Source organism: Gorilla gorilla, chromosome 11, assembly GCF_029281585.2.
Source record: "Gorilla gorilla gorilla isolate KB3781 chromosome 11, NHGRI_mGorGor1-v2.1_pri, whole genome shotgun sequence".
NCBI lineage: Eukaryota > Metazoa > Chordata > Mammalia > Primates > Hominidae > Gorilla > Gorilla gorilla.
This window is the reverse complement of record NC_073235.2, coordinates 46960001-46973487: the sequence shown is the minus strand read 5'-3', so window position 1 is coordinate 46973487 and position 13487 is coordinate 46960001. Positions and strand designations below refer to the sequence as shown.

The window sequence follows — 13487 nt, the reverse complement described above, 5'->3', positions numbered from 1 at the left end:
TACACTATCCCAAAATATCTTTTTCAGGTACAGCATATAAATAACAGCCCAAAGGACTAAAGCAGCCTGATGGTGTTTTTCTAAGAAAATGATTTACTGCTCTGCCTTTGTCTCTGAACTCTGGTTAGAAGGAAAACACAGGTCAAGGAAATTGGGTTAAGGGAAAAAAAGCCTGTTATGGGCTGGGTGTAGAATTGTATGAATAGTGACTAATTGGGAGTCTGTAGCACTCAGATCAGTGTGTGCAATGCTCAGTACTGGCTGATGGTATTTATATCAGTCAAAAATGAAGCTGGATACATCTTTGCGTGCTCTATGAAGGCAGTGTGTTAGTTGGTGAATTGGCCGTGACCAGGAGAAAGCTACCAGTAGTACTATGATTGTGATTAAACCAAGAACTGAACTGCAATGTTTAAAAAATTTTTTTTACTAATAAGTGTACTTCTGTATAGAAAAATCATTTTTAAAAAAACCTTACAACTATTTTGAAACATTTTACTGTAAGCCTGCCTTTGATTTGTTTGGGAAGCTATTTTATAGTCACTCAATTCATTTATTGTATTTGACAAATATTAGCTACTTACCATGTGCCAGCACCAAAGGTTCAAAAGTGAGTCTTCACAGAGCCTTACAGATTAGTGTCAGAAAGAACTGCTTGGCAAGGGTAAGAGTGTGACACATTGTGAGTATGCAAGAAATGTTTGTTGAGTGACTGATAGAATGAATCGAGGGATGATCAAGGTAAGTCCTCGATTTGGTATATGTACAAGGAGGAACTAAGAGTTTCCCTCCTTGAACAGGTCAGAAAGGACATGCTTGAGCTGGCCTTAAAAAAACACCTGAGTGGCATGTAGCATGTGAATAATGAACAGGAATGGGCCACTGGTGGTAGAAACAGCATCCCAGAATATGCTCTGAGTTTTAGCAGCACAGCCCATTTCTGACCCCTGCATGCCTCGAAGCCACTTTAAGAATTTGGTCTTTGCCCTTCTGTCCTCACCCCTTGTTGTACTGTAATACACGCAAGCATGTGTGTGCATGTACACACACATGCACACACACATGTGCTCACTCCATCGTTGGAATTCGACTGTCCACCCCTTCAAGAATCAAAGCATCTCCTAAAAAAAGGAAATGGCGTGCCTGTTCCTCACTTGTATCCATAAAACTCACATTTGAGTTGTCTATCATGAGACCTCAGTTTTTTAACCAAACATTGTCCTTAAGCATCAGACACATAAGAAAAACTGGAAAGAGGAACAGGTAATATTTAAATCACACACTATTCTTGTAATGAAAGGATTTTTCAAACATCAAGATGAAATGGTTTTATCAAATTATTAAAGTTTACTTTTTGTGTCCGACTTAGCAACAAGTCATGGATGGGACACTCAAAACAGGCCAATTTGGGACAGTTCCAACTGTAGGAGGCCTTGTGTCATTACCTCTATAAATGGAATCGAGCTTCCCTTCTTCTGCAGCTATACATTTTCTTGCCTTTGATTTCCCACTCTGCTTTCTCTCCCGGCAGGCTCTTCCTGTCTCCTCTATCAGTTACTCTATAGGCAGATGTGCCTCTTTTTCCATTTGCCAGATCCCCCCAACCCAGATCTTCCAAACTACTCCCCTTTGAAGTCTCTATTACCGATACAATCACTTTTGTTTCCCTTCCATCCCCTCTCTCACTGCTCCAGTTTCTTCTCTCCCTAACCCCATTAGTTACATCTGCTGCCCCTACCATTCAGCCTGTGTTAAATCGTAATGCGCTTGACATAACTTCAGTTTGTCTGCTAAGTACTCAATCAGCACGTACTGCTATCTTCTGATTTGTAGGAAAGGGGGCAAGACTGAGTAAGCTGGCTCAGAATTCTCTGAGTGATTCAGCTCTGCCCAATTAGCACAACCAAAGTGGGAAATTGACAACTAATAATAATGAAAGAAATGGGTTTTAGTTGTGAATATAAATCCCACAAACTTGGTTCCTGATGCCTGTGGTAGATACTGTATGCTTCATATGGTGGTCAGATGGCTCAGAGAATGCAGAAGTGGATGAATGAAGGAGAGTGTGTCAATAATTGCAATATTTATTAGTTGACTGGGATTCTTTCCCTGGAATTCATTAATGGATTTTTTAAAGACTCTGCAAACCACCAGAAATTGTATGTAACATTTAGTACATTGATGCATTTTTTTCCTGGGCAGTGGGTCCATACGTTTAAGCAGATTCTTAAAAGGCTCTATGTCTCCCCACTATCCGCCTCCAAAAAGGTGAAGAATCATTGCTATAAGTGAAGACACCTATTTGGTCTATGTTTTCATGTGGTTTCTTTTTTTCCCAGCCCATTTTAACATTCCACATGATTTGAGCAGTTCAGAGAGTAGAAACGTAGGGTTTTAAAGGCAAAATTTACCTTCTTTAAGAGGAAAAATGTTTAAACCACCTACCAGGTTATACAATTCACATTTTAAAAATTATTTTAGTTTTACCACAATTCAAAGACAGGCCTTTTTTTTTTTTATTTAACAATGGGTATAATCACACATCTGAACATAAGAATTAGTTTTATGCAGTTCCATAGAAAACCAAAATCTTGAGGAACACTTTTAAAACAACCAGAGAAAAATAAACCATTCCTTATGTCAGTCTTGTTAGGGAGGGATTAAGAAACTGGCAATTATTTTGGCGACCTTAATTGTTGCACGGCAGGAAAATATGTAATTAGAGCACGTTCCCAGGCCTGCACACCTGCAGCACATCCTACAGCATAATGTCAGCTTTCAGTGCCTGTCGGTGCCAGGTTCTAGCACAACCAGTCACAGTGACGCTCTGAGAACATTTCGGACTCATGTAATGTGGCTTCTGTGTATGAAAGAAGCAGGCATTTACACTACCACACAATGGAGTGCATTGCTGCAACACTGGTTTCATTATTTTCTGACGCCTACCTTCAGCACTGCCCTGGTTTACTCCGTTTGAGGTTTTATTGTTACGGTATAATAGTCCTGTACATTTTTGAAATTCCCTTATTATTCAGCTTATTAATACGGTACTGACTTGATTATCAGGCTGCAGTTGCGCAGCGGAAGATTCAGTGCATTAGCTAAGTCAGAAGCTGAGTAAATTCTTGGTATAATGAGAACAATTGTTTGACATTTTTTTATGTAGAAAGATGGGCCATGGTAGTTCTCTATATAGTTGCATTTTGGAATTCACTCTATATTCCCTATATATTGTTGAGTATTCGTTTTTCATATAAAGAAAGCTTAAAATGTGTTCTCACTAATTTGAAAGTGTTTCAGGGTATGGGAGGACTCCATCATGATTCTCATTAGCTTTTTTCTTCTTTTTCTTTTATTGGCTTTTCTCAACAAAAAGAAACTCTGATGTTAGAAAAAGTAGTGAAAATGAAGAAACAGTATGCACGATGCCTGTTTTTCAGATAATTCCATAATCTGGCATAGTGATAGTTAACAGACTTTTCCCCCCTAAGGGAGATACACTGTATTTTGCTATCTGACATGTTGTCATATATAAAGAAATCAATTGGTAATTAAATGATGCACCTTGTGAAGATGACAAAAGGCATTTGGTTGCGAAAAGAGAACTGGGTTTTGAGGGGTTTGTAATGAAGGCCTAATGACTATTCATAAGAGATTTTCAGTCCGTTGATCCACTTGACTGGAAAGTTCTGCCCTGGAGAGTTAGTGCTGTCAGTTTCTCTCACCTCAGAAAGCCGCCGCAATCGACGGTGTAGAGGATGAGCGAGAAATTATCTAGTAGTTGCTCTAGGCCTGTCTTAGGTCACGTGCAGAAGGCACATCTGGCTTCCTGTAGGTACAACCTCAGGACATAAACTTTGACTAATTTTTAAACTATAAATATGTACGAGTGACACTGAATAAGTTACCTTGTATTCATATTTCCTTTATTTTAGAATGCATGCAAGTTGTGTAGTAAGCTGCCATTTTGGCCTTATTTTTCTTCCAATTTTAACTGTTACACATTTGCTTGTTAAGCTAAGAGTGACTGTTTATGAAAGTTGTCAAGGACCAAATGATAACAGTCTCCTTATGTGAAATCCAACAACTGTACGTTTGCTGAGAATATGCCAAAGTTGCCCTGCAGGAAGCTCACCTGAAACAAATACAGAGTATATGATTGGATAGCGCTCTTGGGGGGTGTTTATTGCCCTATTTGGCAAAAGGCAGTAAGATATCAAAATGTACATACATAGGACTGGATACAAGGCTGCCACCACATCAAGATCTCTAGAATTGCAGAACATTGTTGCTCCAGTGTCTTCATAAACACGATCACAAAAACTACGATGAAAATTCATGCATTCAAAACAGACCAGTTACTGTCCACCATGGACCAGGCACCATCCTAGCTTTGGAGGAGACAAACATGAGGGAAGCAAAATCTCAGTGCTCATAGTTTACTGAGGAACAGACAAATAAGAAAACAGTTATACTACAACATGTAAAGAGTTATGATTGAGTTGTATAATAGCACAGAGTTTAGAATCCAGGAAAGGGTTTTCTGAGAACTGTTGGGGTCTACAAACGAGGTAAAGATTTCTTATACGAGCTACTCTTTCCATTGCCAAAGCCAAATTAGCTGGCGGAAAGGTGAGTTGGACAAGTGAGGTGTTTCTGTTGCATGTGGAATCTCAACAGAACAGTAGTGGCCAGCAATTTCTGTACATATTTACTCTTGGAAAGTGCTTCTCCATGTTATCTTATCAAGAAGCTCACCTAATCAAAGGTAAACACATGTATCACCTCATTAAGGCTTGTTTTATGGCCACTTCGATGTCATGTTTGAGGTAGAAGTATCTGTCACAGTCTTTGTCTGGAATGTATGTAAAAGGGATTTCATGGACACTGCAGAGGTTTTAATCTTTCAATATCAACATAATTTAATGCATAATATATATTCGAGAAGATGTCACTGGTGATTCCTACTTGTGTACTGTGTGTACTGAGTTTTGCTGACACATTTGCTAGAGCTGTCAAGGTGGACCAAATGAATGGACAGATGCCAAAAAAACAATTATGCTTATTAATGTACATTGATTGCTTGTTTAGGTTATAAAACAAATTAAAAAAAACCATTAGTATTTAAACCCTTTTATAGCTGAGCTAATGATTGCTTGTAATATAGTGTCTAGTAAAGAATATTCTATAATACCTGTAAAGCCCAGCTATGTTATCTAATTAGTAGACTTTGATTTAAGTGGCTATAATTATGGAATTGAATAGTTGCCTTTCTAAATAATCAAATGGTAGATTTAAATATATAAAGATGTTGACTTGATTATTTAATATTTGTAGCAAAGACAAACCACCTAAATAGAGAGATTAATTCCACATCAGTGCAACATTAAAAGGGAGAGAGGATGCCAAGAATCCCATTAATTTGGGATATAAGTGTCTGAAATTTCCTCAAAACATTTACACCAAGGAATACCAACAAGACAATATCAAGCAGCTCTCCCTAAGGATAGAGAGGTAAGGCAAACATGATTTTAAACTGCACAATATCACACAATAAAATTAAGGACAATGTGTTCCACCAGGTGCTAAACACAGCCATTTATCGAGCTACAAGGTTCTAGACTAAGTAAGTGTTTTGTATACATATTAGCTCCATATTACCTCCATGACCTCTTTCCCCATGAAGCCTTCCCTGAGCCTCAGTATCCACTCTTTCCTGCACCATGAATCCATTTTTCTTTTACTTTTTCTTTTCTTTCTTTCTTTTCTCTTTCTCTCACTTGCTCTTTCTTTCTTTCTTTCTTTCTCTCTCTTTCTTTTTTTTTTGTTTTTTGTTTTTTGTTTATTGTGACAGGGTCTCACTCTGGCACCCAGGCTGGAGTGCAGTGGCACAGTCATGGTTCACTGCAGCCTTGACCTCACAGGCTCAAACCATCCTCCTGCATTAGCCTCCCAAGTAGCTTGGACCACAGGCATGCACCACCATGCCCAGATAATTTTTTTTTTTATTTTTTGTAGAGACGGGGTCTCACTATGTCGCCCAAACTGGTCTTGAATTCCTGGGCTCAAGTGATTCTCCCACCTCAGCCTCCCAAAGTGCTGGGATTACAAGTGTGAGCCACTGCACTCAGCCCATGTTTTCAATAAAGATGGTGCTATTTGAAACTATGGCATGTCACGTGTATATTATTTTATTTCACCATGTGTTTAAATGAGATAACCAAGTGCCAAGAAAGCTTCAATATTTGCTTAGTTAAATAGCCAATGTGATGGAGAAGAGGTAACCTCTTTTCTTTTTTTTTTCTTATGATTTGCTTTGGCTATTACTTTTGAAACATACATGTTATATTCCCAATTAGATCTCGTTACATCCTTCACAGGCTGTCCAAAAATTTCCATACTTCTAGCAAGAACTTCGGTTGACTGAGTTTATATAGTTTTCTGTCCTTTGCCCTATTTCTTTCAAGGCCTTTGAGTCAGAAGCATTCAGCACCACGGCGTACGATAGCCACCATTTGCTTTGCCCTTTTAACTTTTGGGGGTTACTTCTGACCATAGTCCAACTGCTCAGAAGGGCTTTTTCACAAATTGTTTACCATGGCAGTTGCTACCCTATTGGGGTTTGCATTCAGAACCCATAAGCAGAGAGCAATGGTGTCAGTATAACAAATAATGTGTACAATTTTTTAAAATGCTGAATTTACCAAATCCCCATATTATGTTTTCACACTGCTCTTTCAGAAACTGTGCTAATGCAATACTCCTATAAACTGATCTTGGTCCTGGCAGGCCCTATTGGAACTAATGGGGCCTGACAGTTCTTCAGTTAAAAATTATACATGAGGGTCACTTTCCCTTAAATTATCTATTGTATGCCAGCTGTTCACAACTGCACTGCTTCACTTTCTTTGCAGTGCTAGAAATGTCTAATTTTCTCATAATATCCATAGCAACTATTCTCATGGAGGGCATTGAAGTTAGTAAGACTTCAAACACACCTTCACAGAAATCATGCTAGAGTTGCAGTTTCCATTTTCTTTAATTTTTTGGTTCTGAAAAATGTTTAGATGGCTCATTTTGCCGGTTTCATGCCATAGCACTTGAGTTATATCATAATTTCTCATTTGCTGCACAACTTTATTCTATTTTTATGCTCCTAAATGACGCAGCTCTAAGTACCCGTGAGTGGCACTTCCGTGCTGTGAGTGCTATCAAAGGCAACCTCAGATGGATAAAACTCCTGGTTTTTTGTTTTCTTTTGTTTTTTGTTTTTGTTTTTGTTTTGTTTTTGCTGGGGAGGGGAGAAGCGGAGTCATCACCAAGGGCCTTCTTTTGTTTTTCAGGCATATTAAAACTATATAACCAACAGAACCATTTAAAAGGAAGAAAAACATCACCCAAGTTCCGTGTCTGAATGAAGGCTGTCTTCTCAAATGCTCCTCATTACTCCAGAGCAGTTATATTTGGATTATAATTAAAACGAGGCTTCTTTTTTTTTCTTTTATTCTTCTTTTTTCCCAGAATGCCTCAAGTGAAGTATTCCTCCCAAAGTTATTGCACCTCTTTACTAACAAGTGCTGGGATTTTAATAAGCCTGTCCCCGCTCCTTACCCTGTACAGAGGAAAGGATGGCAAAGAGTGGCTGTGGTACAAAGGTTACATATTCAGTGATATTTTCTGCTTTTATTGGTAAAAATGGGGAGGTGGGTGGAGGATTTCCTTTAATTATGAAATAAGTGTGATGTTAGTAGTTATTTCTGTAACCTGGTGAAAATGCTGCATATTTCAGGCCTAATTTTTAGCATATGTTACCACGTGTGTAATAAAACGGTGATCTGCGCTCTCCGAATCTTTTGGCTGTTAAGGAGCACCCTGATTATAACTAGTTGCTGTAGAAACCTGGTCATCCACATGCTTATCAAGAATGCATTATTATTTTTTAAACCTTGGTGGAGAAGCCACAGACTGCAGCAGTTGGACAAGGTCACATATCGATGGAAGCGACATGTCTTTCCTCTTTCCATTGTGTGATCGTCCAAGGCCTGGGGGCATTAATATGCAACGGTTCTGTTTTTCTTTCAGAAGGACTTGTAAACTCTTTAAACAGAGGCACACAGTTGCAATTGTTGCGGTACTGAGTGGGTGTATAGAAGCTAGGGCTGCAGCCTTGTCCAGTTGCAGATAGAATAAAACTGACAATGATGCAATGGGCCTGGCATGTAGACAACTCTGTGGGATGGACGAATGGTGCGGCTTTCGCTGTCCCTCCGGTGGTGGTAGGCCCTGTAATAGCTAGCGTAGGAAGGGTGGTGAAAATTGATATGCACTATTACTACATGTATAAAACTTAACACTGGGGCCATTGCACAGGTGGGGGGTTCCTGTTTATTGATTTTTATGAGTTTGTTAGAACATGCGCTTAATGCTTTTATACTCCAGGAGCTCTGGGAGGGCTCACCTTAGGTAATAAACCTTTCCGTACTTTGCAATCGCTCACAATTTACATGGGGACTCACATTATCCAGTACAAAGCCCAGCATTCCCCTTCTACTTGGTTTTAGGAGTGTGATAAAAAAAAAAAAAAAGAAAAAGAAAAGAAAATAACTATAGCACTTACTTTGAATTTTTTAAAAACCTGTCCACTCCTGCTATGAAAATGGCCCCTAATTCTAATTACTCATATTTCCAAGAAAAATTAGTCACACAAACTTATGTTATGTGTTGTCTCAGAGGTTGAAAGCAAATCAGGTTTCCAATAAGACAGTACATCAAACAAAGTAGCATGTTCTTGATGCCGATGACTTTTTTTTAGAATTATGGTTGGACATTTTTGGCAGACAGATTGTCTTTTGCTCTATCAAAATGACAGTTTCTTTTGTAACTGCAACATTCATAATTAGAAGGAGAGAAGCAATCTGCCCAATTTAATATACTAAAAGAAGTTTAGAGTCTCTGCTAGTAATTTCATTATTTTTAAATTTGAATTAATTGACTTAAAATAATACAGTTAAGAAGTATAACCAGCAGGATTATGGAGAAAGGTTTCTTTTTCTTAAAAACACAGTGCTCTCAGTGTTACACTTAAGATGAGATTGAAATTTTCTTTTCTACGCCAGGTGCCCCGTTCTAAGATTCAGAGCAGGAATGTGAATATTCATCCTTGCGGTGGAGCTGAGAGAAGTTGTAGGGCAAATCCTGGGAACAAGGTCACTTTAAACAAAAAAGTTCTCCAAGTTTCCCATGCTTATGAGGCTGGCTGGGCTTAATTAAAGTCAATGGATGACCAAAAAATAAATAAATAAATAAATAAGTAAATAAATAAATAAAGAGAGAGAGAGAGAAAGAAAAGAAAATGAAAGAACAACCACCCACCCCATATCAGTCTCTTTCTAGGCCTCACTTCACATTGTATACCTTAGCCGTTGATGTTCAAACTCTTTACATAGATCAAGAATAATATTTCTTAAATCCCTTAACAACACTGACGTGTCCATGGTTTAATCACTCTTCCCACAGTCCACATCTCTAACCTGCGTCACTTGGGTGGCCCTCACCCACAGCACCACAACAAAAACAAAGCCAGAATTGCATTCAGAATGAAATCATCATAACATAGCAACCTTGTTCAGGATGTGACCTTTGGGTTTCAGCAACCCTGTCTTATGCAGCCCTGGCCAACCTTAACCTTTCCTCTTGGCTCGGAGGGTAACCTTTCTTCATATTTTCTTCAGGATCTCTTCTTACAGGACCCAGTGTGTTGCATGCCTATGATGCACAGGGCCAAAAGTTTCGGAGTGTTAAAATCTACGAGCCTGTTTTCCTCTATGAGAGAATGAAGCCTGCACTCATTTTAAAGAATACATACGTAGCAAGATCTCTTTTTACCCTTCCTGTATAATTTTGGTTATGCTTAACTCTAAAGGAAACCAATTCTCTTTAGCTCTGTTACCTTATTTCGTACCTTAGCTGATTGTCATCTTTACATGAGCATCAGATATGGATGTGACAAAGATTTTTTAGAAATAATAACAACCAGTGCTTTATGAGTTGTGAAGTGTTTTTCTCTCCCACAAGAAATTACAACACGAAGTGCCCTATGCATTTTTTTAGTATGTTGATAAGACAGCAGGAAATTTTTTAACCCTCAAAACTTTCTGATTATAAGCTGTGCTCTAAATTTACACGGGCAGTGTTCCAAGTCCCACGCTCCTTTACAAGTATATCATTACAGACCTGCAAGTGAGAAGGTAAATTTCCCCATGGCAGTTCTGAAATCTGACTTCAGGCTAAGAGGCCATGGACTGAAAGGGCTGATTGTACTGGGTACCTACATATCAAAATCTCCTCTAGTATTTTAGTAGTTCCTTCTGTCCTTTTTGCAGCCCCGTGTCCTACAGAAGTGACATTTTGTTCCATTTTCATTTATCTTACTCTCCTTAGTTGTATATCAAAAGATATACACATTTATATAACCCAAGAAGCCAGGGATTAAAGCACAATATTTCTTAACACAGCTTCCTCTAAGATCTCCAATAGCTACCTAATGCTTAAAGCTTGGGCTGACGTGGGTTATAGGGTTATAGTAGCTTTATAGATATTTCTATTTGTGTATGCTATGTTTATATATGTAATACATATATGTATGGCTTAGGGCTATACTGACATGTTATTTTCTATGTGTTCATTTATTATAAACAGCAGGCAAGCAGACGTTTCACCTCACACCTCACTCTGGTCTCTATCATTCAAAAAATATTGCAAGATTCCCATTCTAAATTAAATACATCCGAGCTTACATCTTTTATCAATTCTTTATTCTTGGTATCTCAAAATTCTGGTCTTCTTCCTTTGTCTCAAAAAGGGAAACTGCTGAAAGCATTTCCACCTGGATGTTTAAATTATTTAAGTTGCAGGAACCAGACCTTTTCCCTCCTGAGTAGTTGTGGGTTTTAAAGGCTAAAATTGCTTCATCATGCCAAAGTGAAAGTATGCATAAATTATTTAGTTAAACCTGAGAAAATACAGACTTTTCCCAGTGATCTTTCAAGGGCTGCCTACTTAAATTTCAGAAGAATGGGCAAGATTTTTTTTTTCATTCTCTTAGAAAATTGAAGTATCTCTTGTGTCTTCTGTCAGTTGGAATGTGAACAAAATTACAAAATGGTAATTTTTTTAAAATTCCAAGCTTCATAATATCCAGTATATCTATATCATTCCAAGGTGAATACTGTGATAATCAATCAATACCAGGAAGACTCCTCCAGCTGGCGAGAACTGCAAACCCTCTCTCCATGTATTCTTAGGAAAATCAGGCGACTTGTTATAGGTCTTTCCCTAGTGCCAACCTAAAGACTGGGGGGCATTTCCGATTCAATTTCTAGTCATCCAGAATTGGTATTTCAGTTTTAAAAGTAGAAAGTAAGGTAATTTTAAGATGTTATAAAAACTTTGTTGACATTTTTAATTTGCTTTTTTAATTTACCTTTACTTCAGTAAATAAAAATACCAGAAAAGTGTGAAGTTGTGTGGTGGTGGTGGTGGTGGTTGGGGTGTGTGTGTTTGTGTGTGTATGTGTGTGTATAAGATAGGTAATATTAAAGTAGCAATGAAAACAGCCCAGAAATATAGGCAATTGAGGCCCAATTTCAAGTTTCTGTAGCATAAGGCATGTATATTACAGAATGTACCACATTATGTATCTGATCTCTAAATTCGCCTTAGTATAAATGCTCCAAGTACATTCTTATGACCAAGAAAAGAATGGTATTTTTAATTGAATACCTAACCTCAAATCCTGAAAGAAACATTAATTGGGACAGGACAAAAATGTCAACAAAAAAGTACTTATGTGAGTTATTTAGTATACAGCTGTCTGTTCATTTGTAGAATCGATTTGAATTTTATGTTCAGAGAAATTGGGAGATGAGAGTAAATATGGGGGGAGATTGGCATGTAAATTTGTTGAGTTTTCATGAAAAAATAAAAATTTAAAAAACCTTCCAAGCAAAATAAAACCTGTTCCATTCACAAATGATGGATGTCACTGATCCCATTAATACCTGTTACATACCAGGTCCTCTTCCTTATATCTAACTTGCTTTTTCTCCAAATTTCAGTGTAGTTGCTCTTGACCTTGCCTTTGTTCTTCTCTCCTCCTTGTCTCTTCTGCCCAGGCACAGTTATGTCCACTAAACCAGATGAACAAGATTTCATACTGACACCACCATACTCTGTTAAATAGTTAAAAATCCTATTTTGGCTTTTGTTTGCTCACTTAGATTTGTACCCCCCAAGGTGATGAAGAGAGCACAGATAGAATCTAGAGACAAATAGTTTCTGGAGTCAGGAATCAGATCCAGATTCTAACACAAGGTGATGTGGGAAAAAGTCAGTTAAAATTTCTGAGATTCAATTTACTCATCTATAAAATCATCCTCATAATAATTGCTCCCCCCTTCAAAGGTTTGTTATGAGGAGCAAGTGGAAAAATGTCTATTAACGGGCTCTGCTGTCAGTAGATTAATGCATGAATCCAGGTATTATTATATAATCAAACTGTCCTTTTAAATGTAGAAGAAAAGGGTTTTTAAGGCACACATGAGATTCTGGAAACGTAGACGTTATAGAAAGTCTATAGGGACTAAAAATGCATTGTCTTCTATATGCATTTCTCTTGCCGGAGGTACATGCAGACCTTTGGGGGTTGCTGCTCTGGCCAGGACAGTGGTGGAGAGCTCTGACTCTTGAGTGTGAGAGCTGGAACGATTGAGAAAAGACAGGAGGGAAACTTCGAGGTCAGGTGACTTCTTTCTAACTGCAGCAGGTTCCCAGATCCCTAGGCTGGCCCAAGATGAGAGAACAGTCACCAAAGAGAGTCTGGCACAGTAAGCCTAAGTCTCAGTGTCATCTGATTGTGAAATCTGCTTGTTTGCATACTCATACAGTACCAGAGCTTAAGCCCTGGCCACTGTACGGATGACTGTACAAGAGCAGAATCTAAGACCAAGGGGTTGTTTTTACTAAGGAAGAAAAATTTATTAGAGTTACTTCAAGGAAATCTATTAGATTATCTCACCAAATACATTAATAGCATCAATTATTGTATTTTACATAATTTTTTTACACCAGATACACAGTATATTAAAGAATTTGTGGAAGTCCCCCATGTGAGCCAGTATTAACCATGATAAGAGTAATCAGGACTGGCCCAAGAAAGGTAGAAATGAGAATTTATAAACTTGTCTAATTCTCATTGCTTGAAGAAAATTGAAATGAAAGAATCCAAAAAGGGATTTATGAATATTTTTTAAAGCTTAAAAAGCCCACATACTTATCATTGAATTGTCTGCTTACTATAGGAGCTGGAAGAGTCCCTTATATCCAGTCAACTGTACTTACATTTTAAATGGTTGTTTTCCTTTCTCTTACACTACTACAAGAGAAAGGAAATGCCTAGGCAAATAAACTCAGTTAAAATAACTTTACGG

The 13487-nt window shown here is 38.0% G+C and overlaps 1 protein-coding gene, 1 long non-coding RNA gene and 1 pseudogene across 12 annotated transcripts in view; 2 read left to right on the top strand and 1 right to left on the bottom strand.

The window, feature by feature from the left end:
• The window catches only part of ZEB2 (zinc finger E-box binding homeobox 2), a 132295-nt gene that overhangs the window by 50570 nt on the left and 68238 nt on the right, over positions 1-13487 (top strand). The gene's annotated exons all lie outside the window — the stretch shown is intronic.
• The window catches only part of LOC109025971 (uncharacterized), a 20960-nt gene continuing 11386 nt past the window's right edge, over positions 3914-13487 (bottom strand). For 3 of the 6 annotated variants that reach the window (XR_008677671.1, XR_008677673.1, XR_008677674.1), the window contains 3 exons: positions 12060-12188; positions 4232-4391; positions 3914-4135 (listed from right to left, as the gene is read on the bottom strand). This is a non-coding gene — a long non-coding RNA (uncharacterized lncRNA). The remainder of the gene's footprint in view (positions 4136-4231; positions 4392-12059; positions 12189-13487) is intronic. The other 3 variants (XR_008677670.1, XR_008677672.1, XR_008677675.1) reach the window with 2 other exon arrangements.
• On the top strand, positions 4386-6531 carry LOC129532069 (putative uncharacterized protein encoded by LINC00269; annotated as a pseudogene).